Raw genomic sequence first — 12,623 nt, 5'->3', positions numbered from 1 at the left:
TGAACAAGCTTTATTATTAAACTTAGGGTCGGTATACTTTTATCTAACTCTACTTATGAACACTAATTATTACCTAATTAAATAGTTTAAATTATAATTTCAAATAAGTAGGTCTTTATTAGCTTTTTAAGATTTAAGATGTTTATAACTGGAATAAAATTAAATGGGGTTGATAAAGCAACTAAATTTAGCTAATGCGGTGATAAAAGAGTGGAAGTTTAGTAAAAATATTATTAATATCAATAACTCACAAATTAACGTTTTAACTTGTACCATGATGGGATGTGAATCAGGTGTATTAAATTAATAATATTGAGCACTTAAGTGCGTTAATCTAATAACTTAGGAACACGATTATCTAGTATTGATTTTATAAAAATTATTTTTATTTAAACTAAACACACACAACGGGCAGAGAACCCATCACATATAGTATTGTTTTAGATAAGAATCAAGTATCGTCCAAAGATACGCTTCCCCTACTCAACTGTTTATTATCATCATGACCATCCTTATAGAAAGGACTTTTGGATAAGTCTTTCTTAATTAATATAGTTTATTGTATAAAATGAGAAAAATGTTTAAATCTTCGATTTTATCTTTTATACAAATTAGAAATGGTTTCTTTGGTCTAGCTGCCAACATCCCTCAATTTTGTCACAACATATCGATAGACCGGTCTAGAAATATGCTCATAATGAACCTTCCATATTCTTTCGACTGGTAAACGATATGCCACAACAAGATTGGTTTAATTTAAAGCCATCTTGATTATATTATCTTTTTATAACCTAATTAATTAGTGCTTTATTTCAAGCTTAATAAATGAGCTCACGTTTAGGGATCTTTTAAATTACCGAAGTGATTTAGTCATCAAATTGATTAAATTACCGAATAAGCAAAATAGGTCCCATTTCACCTGTTATCTTCTATTCCACTGGATTACCTTATTCCCCCGTTAATTAATTATCTTAAATTTACCCCTCAATCGGATCTTGGTGCATTACCAGAAGCCTTCCCAAAGGATCCCAATGCAATATCAAAAGCCTTTTATTTCCCCCAAGATCTGGTTTGATACCAGAGACTTGTTACTCGAATCTAGTTTAATACCAGAAGTCTACATAATAATCGTCGTCTTGATAGGCCAAGTTCGAATTTCCCTTATTAGTATATGTGTTGTTACACACAATGAGTGTACTAATAAGCTTTACCTCCCAGGGTTATCAAGAACACCGAATATGATTAAGGGTACCAGAAGCCGTATACACACCTTAGTCAAGTTAAGTTAGGTAAAACTAATATAGTTAAATTAAGAGGTTAAGCTAATTTAGTTTCAAAGGGGTCATGCAATCCTATCACAAAAGATAATAAACCAACAATTAGTAAAAGGTAAAAACATTAAATAAGATAAAAATAATATATCAATGAGATTAACTAATCCAAGAGTATGAGAAGGCATAGAAATTACAACCATATGAAACAATTTTAACAATGGCGATTACCACATTTCATGGTCTTCAAGCTCTAGCTCAAGTGCAAGTATGTGTGCAACAAAGTGTCTCTCAACTCTCATTTATTACATATGTTTAGTGAACTAATCTAACGATACCTTATTCTTAACATGAATTATCAAAGGTAGGATGTAGGATCCTAGCTTTGGAGAGGTTTCAGTCGGCATGAAGGCCTTCCCTAAGGATCAACATCTCACTTCCAAGCAAAGGGAGTTTAGGAAGCATCATGATCATGGCATACTTGGCTATTGATTAGTCAAGCTCCATGGATCATACACACTTTCTCCAAGGGACTAGAGCCTTCAAGGGTGAGAAAACAAGGCCAATGAGGCACAAGTCTATTAACTTTGAGGCTATAGCACACCAAAGAACAAGAGAGCAAAGAAGGGCATGCCTCAAATGGTGAATGCGGCCTCTATTTATAGGTTAGCCGAAGGCAGGGGAGCATAGGCATGCAAGGGGGAGGCACGCTCGTGCTTGTCCTTGAATTCTTTGGAAGCTTGGAGATCTTGTACTTTCTATCTCCCAGGAAAACATGAGCACGTGCGTGCGTGCCTTACCATGCACGGCCGTGCATGGTGAGGTGTCCCAATAGGGGCAACAATAAGTTTACTTCTGGTCTCTAGCTTTTGTCTTGTCATGTTTGTCTTTTGTGGAGGCACGACCATGCATGCCTATGTACGGGCATGCTGGCTGTTTTTTTCTTGCCCACCAAGTTGTTCTGATTCTTCCAAAAGGCGAGCTGAGGCGAGAGGCATGGCCATGCCTTGTTGTGCACGTGGGTGCTTCTTGGAAACTTCGTATTTTTCGTCTGGTTTTCATTTTTTCTACTTCTTTTTTATCTTGGACCTTTAAATCCTACAAAAACAGAAAAGGAACGATTTAGGTGGTGTTTTCTTCATAAATTACCTTGAAAGTATTCATAAATAGGGGTAAATTCGTATTATAATATAAGACCCTAACACTTTCAGCCGAAAAGACGCAACGGAAATATGAACCTTAAATTTCTTTCGTTATAAACATTCGAACATGCTTGAAAATCCTCTTTAAAGTAAGTCTTTAACAATAATTACATTCTTCATTCTCATAGCAATAACCACATACTCTCGTACAATTTGTGTTACCACTTGATCTTCAACCTGTTACACATCATCATGATGATGATTCCGTGTAACCTGCAGTCACCACATACATCCACAACATAGTAATTGGAGACGTCAAACATAATCTAAACTTACATAAACAAACAATCACATTGCATTCTTTCTGCATATACTAATCCTCTTAGTTATCTTGCTGAATAAATCATTGCATTCACATGTCAAATCTTCAAAATCGAACAATACTATACCTCCACTTTCATTCCATTCTTAAAGACAACATAATTAGTATCGCCAATACAAACATGTGTATCAAAAACCATGTACGTGTACATTCTAGTCATATTCGTCTGTATATATTCAATTCCACTTCATGCTTGCATACCTATCTATACATTCACATATATATATATATATACACACATTTACATCCTACACATTCGTACACGCAAGTTTTAGCCAAATATGTCCATGCATATAAATCCTATACAAACACGCCTACCTCCTTACCCCTTACTAATAATGCTCATCTACGAGTCTCAACTATTACACATAATTAAGTACATACATACATGTAAACTTACTTATTTTATTCTTATACATAATCACATACAAGTTTCATTCCCACCCATACCTCACAAAACTTCTCGGTAAGGTTGAGGCACATTTCGGAACTTAATTCGTGTCTCGTACTCACCTGTACCTCACACAACTATTTGGTAAGGTTAGGTGCATTATGGAAGTTTAATGAGGCTTAGGAATGGGTTTATGAGGTCGTAGCCTACGCCCCAGGCCGTAGGCTACACCCTAACTAGCTTGGCCTACGACCCCAGATGGGGTCTACGGCCATGGTTGTCTGACTTACAACCAGGGCTTATGGCACTGTAAGCTTCCAAACTCTTCTTTCTTTGATCATTCCTCCTTCATGTATGCCTCCAAAACACATGTTTAACCCGACTCCCACGTTAACCACCTTAAAGTCATTTTACATCGTTGTTGACCTGATTATACCAACTACCATGTTAAACGTTCTACGAAGTTATTTCCTTATTATGAAACGTTTCTCCTACCATATAGATTTAAGACTAGTTAAACCATGTTGACCCATTACAACATTTCTTACCTTGGCACCAATAATAATAATCCGGCCCTTTATGATTCCCAAATCTTCTTATGTATATAAATTCATTTACATAAACATGAATTACTCTTGGGAATCACTTACCTTGAGTGTTCGTGTTCGTGCTTGCTTCCTTGCTGCCTCTTGACTCGTTAGCCTTTCGCGCTTGAGTTTATGCTAATGTGATTCCTATCATTTCATGCCATTATATCCACAACATTGTTAGTTGATGTGCACAAAATGCAACATATAAATTACATCAATTGTGGCATAAAACTAACCCTTTTTAAGTACTAATGTTGGAAAAAGTGTGTTTTTTGTCTTCCTTTTGAATTTTCAGGATTAAATGAGCTCAACTGAACAAAAGAAGCAAAAAGACAGCTAAATCCAACATAAATACAAGAAAAGGAACAAACGTGGCATGCCCATCCCCCCGACAGCATCCTTCCAAGCAAAAACAAGAGAACAGAAGGCTGAACACGCCCCGTGCTCAATGAGCACGGGGGCGTGCCCAAGTGTCAGCAGAAAAGACAAAGTTGTAGAAGCTTCTATCGCCCACCACGGGGCCGTGCTCAGCGGACACGGGGTCGTGGTCAACTCTAAGATTCGCAGAATCTAGGGAAATCTTGATAGTACAGATACGATTCTGCACACGGGGTCGTGCTCAAAGGACACGGGGGCATGGTCAACTAATGCAGACAAACTGCAATTAATGAAGAAAGAGAAGGAGGATGGACACGGGGTCGTGCCCGAGCTGCTGTTCAGGCTATAAATAGGGGTGATTGGCTCATTTGCAAACCATCCCTTGGCACACCACCTCTCTCACACTTCACCCACCACCCACCACCATCACAACACCATCATCCACCGCCATCGTCCATCATAGAGTGTGTGAGTCGTCTCGGGATCCAAGATTGATCGTAAGAGTTCTTGACAATCAAAGGCCATGTTTGCCTAAGTCTCTTACATCACTTGGTGAAGACAAGTGTTTAGTGTAATACTTTTTATTTTTAATCTTTTCGCACTTTTTATTTGGTTATGTGTTAATGACTTTAATAACTAGTTTCTTATGTTGAAGGTGATTCTTCCTTATCGTTTGTCCGTGGTGTCTTGGCATTATTTTACTGTCTATATAAAATAAAAGATTTTCATCATTCATATCTCCACGGTCTATATGGAGATATGTTGGCTACCTGGTCGGGGGTTAAGGGAACGGTTTGGTAAGAGTCTTGCCATTGTTCAGTGTATAGATCCTGCAAAGGACCTGGGTCAAATTTAGTAGGACCTCCTTCAATACCCACCGGTATTGGATGGCGGGGGTCCAAACTCTTTGATCCCCTCACAAGTAAGCTACTATTAAAACTTTAACCCGGCTACTTAGGACTGTATCCCTGCTGACTCAGACTACTTAGCCGAGGGTAACGTCACCTTCAAAAGAGGGGCCTACCACAATATGCATTAATAACTTAATTAATTATCTTTCAATAATCCGACCCTTTAGGATTGTATCCTTGCTGACTCAAACTATTGGGTTGAGGGTAATGTCACCTTTAAAAGAGGGGCCTACTACAATAACTAAGGTAATCTCTTAAAAAGTGCAAAAGTGCGTAAATAATCAAAGGTTACACTACACACGAGTCGGATCCAAGTGATTCATCTTGTCTATCTGTTTTTACTTTTATTTTATTTTTCAGCATTTTAGTTAGTTTTATTTTTCTAGTTTAAAAACCTTTTTTCTAACTTTTTGATTTGATTAGACGTTGATGATAAACCGGTACTAAAAGCTCTTGTGTCCTTGGACGACCACGGTATCTTACCAACACTATACTACGCTCACGATGGGTGCACTTGCCCATATGTGTGTTTAGTGTTAGTAAATATCGTGTTTTATAAATTTAAAACTTGGCTAAAAAGTGTAAAAGAGCTTAAAATATACACCAAAAAATATATTACACTACACACGCATCAAGTTTTTGGCGCCGTTGCCGGGGACACAAGGATTTTAAGAAAGTTAGGAATCAACGGCCTAATTGTTTTTTCTAAATTTTTCTGTTTTTTTTTTAGGATTTTCTTAGTTTTTCAGTTTCTACAGAGCTCAGCACGGGCCGTGCCTGGTCGGACACGGCCGTGCCCAGCATTGTTACTGGCAGTTTTTATTTTCCGAGTTATAGAGAGTTGAGCACGGGGCCGTGTCGAACTCCCCAGTAACAGGGATTCGGAAAACAATCACTGTATCTCCGACCACGGGCCGTGTCACGACCCCCGACCCCATCCTAGCCGGAATCGGAAGCCGGGAGCAGTCCAGTGGTACCGGTGATTATTTTGAAAAACATTGCAGCGGAAATTTCATCAGGACCGTGAGTTAGGAAAATATCAGAGTTTAGAAACACCGGATTTTATTTAAATAGATGGAATAAATTCCATGTCTTACAAAGGTAGCTTTTAATAAAAACAATATTTCTTAATTTGATTTAATTAATAAAATAAGCCACTTCTTGAAGTCTTTTAGTGCCGGATCCAATCCTTACTCCAATCTACTGTAATTACCTGAAACGCGTTTTAAAAAGGTTTTGTCAGCGGGAAATACTGAGTGAGTTCATTCATTTTACTGAAAATGACACATTTTATTATTATTCACATTGTTAAGATCTTTTACGCATGTTTCTGATATCAACCAACTACCCACAGTATTTGTCACTCGACCGGATCTGTGACAGTGGTCATATCACCATTGGCTGCCCCAATGAATGACGTAAATCAATTGAATTAGGTTCGCCCACCTAAAATGATTTAAATTGTAGTAATGTGCACAATACCCCACATACTGGCTGTAATTTGGTGATTACATCAACTTAATCACTGTAATTATAACTCTGAAAAATGATTTGGAGTATTGTAAAACAATTGATAAAAAGAGAATGACTCACAAATCAGCATGCAGGATTGAGTTAACAAACTTCCTGATTCTACTTCTTTCGATAATTAGGCATGCACCTTATTATTCTGGATCTTCTGATGATTTTATAGTTTGTTTGATTGTAAAGGTGTAGTTGGGAGTATTCTTGGTAGTTTAACAGAATGGAATACGTATTGGTGCAAAAACCAAATCAAACCTTAACGGTAGTCATGAGATTCGAACCTTAACGAATTTCACAAAAACCGGGTTAATGATCAATACAGCTTTTACGATAACTCACGAGATCAAATTCTCACAACGAACGACCAAGTGCAATACTTCAACTCATTCATCGAATTAACGACAAACGACAAAGTATAATACTTAAACTCATTCATCGAATTAACGACAAATGACAAAGTATAACCCTAATGTGGGCGGCACTTAAACATCCATTGGATATATTGATCGGTCGGAAAATGAATCGTAATAGCGATTGAGTGATTATTGGTTAGAACACCAACGTATAGAGAGAAGAAGAAAAGAAATGAGCAAAGAAAAATGAATCCTAAGCTTCTTATTTATAGCAAGCAGGCAAGCACCTCAAATAATCTTCTGATCGATGTGGGATAGATTTGACGTGCCTACCTACCTGCTTGACATGCTAGCTAACTTGCTTATATATATTAATTCAGCTGCTTCACTCGTTTTTCTCGTATAACTTTTAAAATATGACGTTTTATAAAACGACGAATATGTCTTTAGAACGAGCATATTTTTATCTACGTTTTAACCTAAGTTTCATTAAAAACGGAGTAAGGAAAAAAAATAATATATTTTATTATTAATATTAAACGTTCTTATACGACCCCATATATATCTATTTTTAATAGACCTTACTTAGCTTAATTAATCTTGTTAGCTTAATTAATATTGATTAACTGATTAATTAATCATACTAAACTTAATTAGGGTTTCCTTATTGCATAATTATCATACTAAATATTAATTTTAGTGGGGGTTGTTACATCCTCCCCACCTTAATAAAAATCTCGTCCTCGAGATTTGAACTATGATATTTTCTTGGGGTTATGTTTCTTCTTTTAATTAAGAGGAATAATGTAGCGTGGAATGGAATCAAAAGATATTTTGAGGGGTATGAATTTTTGAAAATAAAAATTATTTATAGGAACAACTGGATTCAATATCCGAAATGAACTTACTTTGATCAATTTGAGGGAGATTCTGAATTGATAAATATCTATTTGTGAATGGAAGTATGGAAAATGATTTGTTAATGATTATCCGAAAATCAATATCGTTTACTTAAATGGTACTGGACAACAGGATTTAGTGTATTGTAATCTGAGTACATAATTGTACCAAGAATATGACAAATCAAACGAATGACTCATGAATAGGGTTTAACACAGGCTACAGCTCTATTCGGATGCTACAAAGTGTTTGTAATGATTGAAAGAATTCAATAATGATGACCGAATAAATTCACCGTTTTCAAAATTGTGAGTTTCAAGGAAGCGAATCTAGATATTTCAAAAGATGAAATGTTCAAACGAATGAGATGAAATGGTATAGTTTTTTTTCAAGGTGATTGGGTTCAAGCCAAAAGATATATGATCTATAGAAAAATGAATGTGAAGAACTTTTTTGGAATTAGTAAAATTCTTTGTCAGAAGAAAACTTACCTTGATTGGTACCTAAGGAAGACTTAAGATTGACCGGTTCAAAATGAAATGAAAACATGAAAATGATTCGTCAAATATTGAATTATGATATGAGAAAATCAATGTGATGGGTGATTTGTAAGAATACATGAAAAGACAATAAAGTTAGAGGTTTTTTTTTTTTTTTTAATACACAATTGTATTCAGATCAATATGTTTGATTTAAAGATAGGTGATACTTTGATTTATTAAATTCCTTTTCCTTTTATGTTATCATAAGATGGAATAATAAATAAATATAGATAGGTTTAAATATCAAAACCCGTGGTAACTTTGACAATATACTGATATATGTTTTATAAATTGGTTTACCCAATATTCTATAACTTACGATTATTATTTTTAAAATCAAGTATGTTTAACTATAAGATTTTATAATAGGGTATTTTAAATCATAAAAGTAAAATAATAAATGTTTACTCTAATATCAAGCATACTTAAATATTGGGTTGCGTAATTGACATTTGATATTTTAATATGTATATATTATAAAAGAATATTTCTATAAGTACTTAATAGTTGTGAAATATTAATCAAGATAAAAATTTTATTTATAACATGTCTTGGTTATGAATATTTAGACGATTATTTAGATAATTTTATTCGTCCCTTTATTTGTTTTATGAAAATATGTTTTCTCTTTACAGTACGAAGTATATATATATATATATATATATATATTTCTATATATAGAAAATATTTTTACATATAATTGAAATTTATTAACTAAGTATGATGACTTAATTTATATATATATACTAAATAGTTATTATCATGGTTGGATATTGGTTAGTGCTGCCTTGTTTAAGCATAGGTGGCCAATCCATGCCTAACTAAGGCTAGGCTACCCAATACCTGTTCTTGACAATAATCTTTAAAAATAATATTAACACCATTATTATTAATATTTTATTACAACTATTAATTAAAAATAATAATAATAATAATTAGTCATAAATGTAAACGAGATTAGCGCAATCTTCAAATTTGTGAAAAAGTCACTACAAGGTGATTGTGATGTAAAGAAAATGATTTAATGAAGTTGAAGACCAACAAGCATGTTATATTTCAAGAGAATTGAAGTGCTGGTTGGGATTATTTTGAATATGATGGCTTCTATTCATCATATGGGACCTATGTTTTGTGAGCAAGTTAACTGATTTTGAATATAACGAGTTTTGAATAAGAAAGTTTAAACATGATCACAACAGAAATCATGTATACTCTTTAAAAGAAAATCGAGTTTTTCAAGAAATTCATTGATTCGATATTAAAGAGTCATCGCTTTGTAAAAACGCGGTTTACAATGAAAAGATCAAGTATAGCGAAATGATATTTGAGCTTTTGATAAAACAACAAATTGGAATGATGCCCTCTTATGGTCTTCATAATTCAAATGAACCACATGCGTAACAAACAGTGCATGTATAGCGTGTGGATTTATCAAGAAATGAAATGAATCAATATTTGCTACTATGAAAGAAATCTTTATGGTATGATGATTATTAAAAGAAGTAGAAACACGAAAGTCAACTTATTTATAGGCAGAAAATCGAGTTTTTCAAGAAATTCATTGATTCGATATTAAAGAGTCGTCGCTTTGTAAAAACGCGGTTTACAATGAAAAGATCAAGTATAGCGAAATGATATTTGAGCTTTTGATAAAACAACAAATTGGAATGATGCCCTCTTATGGTCTTCATAATTCAAATGAACCACATGCGTAACAAACAGTGCATGTGTAGCGTGTGGATTTATCAAGAAATGAAATGAATCAATATTTGCTACTATGAAAGAAATCTTTATGGTATGATGATTATTAAAAGAAGTAGAAACACGAAAGTCAACTTATTTATAGGCAGAAGTCAGAATTGCAACGAAAGAAATATAAGAACTTTATCTGAAATCTCGTGTGATAACCTTTGTTAAGTGACATTACCAAGGAATGTCGAATGAAATGAAATGAAATAGGGGATTTGCAAAGGTAGATGACTTCTTTTGTAGTGTCAATAATTATGACTATAATTAGACTGTGCACTGATGGTTGTGAAATATTATTCCAACGTACCTCGGCGATATTGTGATCGTTTGTAAGATCATGTGGCAAAGTGCCGTTTTTTTTATTAGGAGTTCTTTTACTGACGGAATTAGTATTGGTGTCATCGTGCCTAATTTATATTTTTCAAAGATCTTGCCTTGGAAGTCGTGTGTGATACACTTCGACATCTGTGGACGTATAATTTAAGTTTCATGTATTTTCTTGTGCATTAGCACAACTTTACCTGCTTCTTACTGGCGTTAATAGTTTATGGTAACGCATTGGTAATTCTTATATATTTTTGATGGTGTCCCAACTTAATGGGTTTCCAGTATTATTTTGTTGCACGAGTTACGAGGTAGATGATCAAACGAAAGAATGTTTGACATCGAAATTAAAGATATATGCGAGAGATTCCTGATAAAGAAATCTATATACATATGCTTGTGCTTTATTCTTAATTGACTTTTGGAATTCCTTATAGATATACATATCTATATTATATATTTCACATGTTGTAATATACATACCTTTCATAGGGTTAAATGTATATAATAGATTCATATTTCCAAAAACCAGTCAGATATTTGGTCATGATACTATTTAGGGAAATCTTGTTACTGGTTTGACATACCATTTATCCCGTCTTATCCGGTTCGCGCCGGAGCGGTAATTTCAGTATATCCGGACAAGCTGGAGAGTCTGCTACTCTATACCCAGTTTTGCCGGAGAAAATTTCCTATTTCCCATAAACAGTATCTTTTCAAAAAGTGCCTCTTTTTTATTAGGGCTTTTATCCAGAATCAAGGAAATTTGTATTTCCATAATATATCTTTATTCTTGACCAAGTAATACCAATAAACAAGAATAAATAGCAATTAAATGCTATTGCCTGCTAGTCGTTATTCTTATTGAATACCAATTATACTTATTTATACTTATATAAGTAATTTTATCTTGAAGCTTATATTAAGACAAAATTCTTAAGTTCGAGTCTAAATATCATTCAGAGTGCTATCAGATAATATTAAGTTTCTAATTCTCCGTTTAAACTTAGGTATTATTATAACACCTATTTGCGTAAACAAGTGGCTTAGCTTATACTAAGGCACCTTTTCTTATGCTCAAGTCTAAATGCTATCAGATGTGCTACCAGTTAAGTTAATAGCAATCTCCTAACTCTTTTATTTAAGCTTAAGTATTGTTATCACAACACTTATAGGCTTAAAGTAGTGGCTTAGCTCTGATACCACCTTTACTGTCACGACCCCCGACCCCATCCTAGCCGGAATCGGAAGCCGGGATCAGTCTAGTGGTACCGGTGATTATTTTGAAAAACATTGCAGCGGAAATTTCATCAGGACCGTGAGCTAGGAAAATATCAGAGTTTAGAAACACCAGATTTTATTTAAATAGATGGAATAAATTCCATGTCTTACAAAGGTAGCTTTTAATAAAAACAATATTTCTTAATTTGACTTAATTAATAAAATAAGCCACTTCTTGAAGTCTTTTAGTGCCGGATCCAATCCTTACTCCAATCTACTGTAATTACCTGAAACGCGTTTTAAAAAGGTTTTGTCAGCGGGAAATACTGAGTGAGTTCATTCATTTTACTGAAAATGACACATTTTATTATTATTCACAGTGTTAAGATCTTTTACGCATGTTTCTGATATCAACCAACTACCCACAGTATTTGTCACTCGACCGGATCTGTGACAGTGGTCATATCACCATTGGCTGCCCCAATGAATGACGTAAATCAATTGAATTAGGTTCGCCCACCTAAAATGATTTAAACTGTAGTAATGTGCACAATACCCCACATACTCGTTGTAATTTGGTGATTACATCAACTTAATCACTGTAATTATAACTCTGAAAAATGATTTGGAGTATTGTAAAACAATTGATAAAAAGAGAATGACTCACAAATCAGCATGCAGGATTGAGTTAACAAACTTCCTGATTCTACTTCTTTCGATAATTAGGCATGCACCTTATTATTCTGGATCTTCTGATGATTTTATAGTTTGTTTGATTGTAAGGGAGTAGTTGGGAGTATTCTTGGTAGTTTAACAGAATGGAATACGTATTGGTGCAAAAACCAAATCAAACCTTAACGGTAGTCATGAGATTCGAACCTTAACGAATTTCACAAAAACCGGGTTAATGATCAATACAGCTTTTACGATAACTCACGAGATCAA

The sequence above is a fragment of the Helianthus annuus genome, chromosome 15, assembly GCF_002127325.2.
Source record: "Helianthus annuus cultivar XRQ/B chromosome 15, HanXRQr2.0-SUNRISE, whole genome shotgun sequence".
NCBI lineage: Eukaryota > Viridiplantae > Streptophyta > Magnoliopsida > Asterales > Asteraceae > Helianthus > Helianthus annuus.
This window is presented reverse-complemented; position numbering follows the sequence as displayed.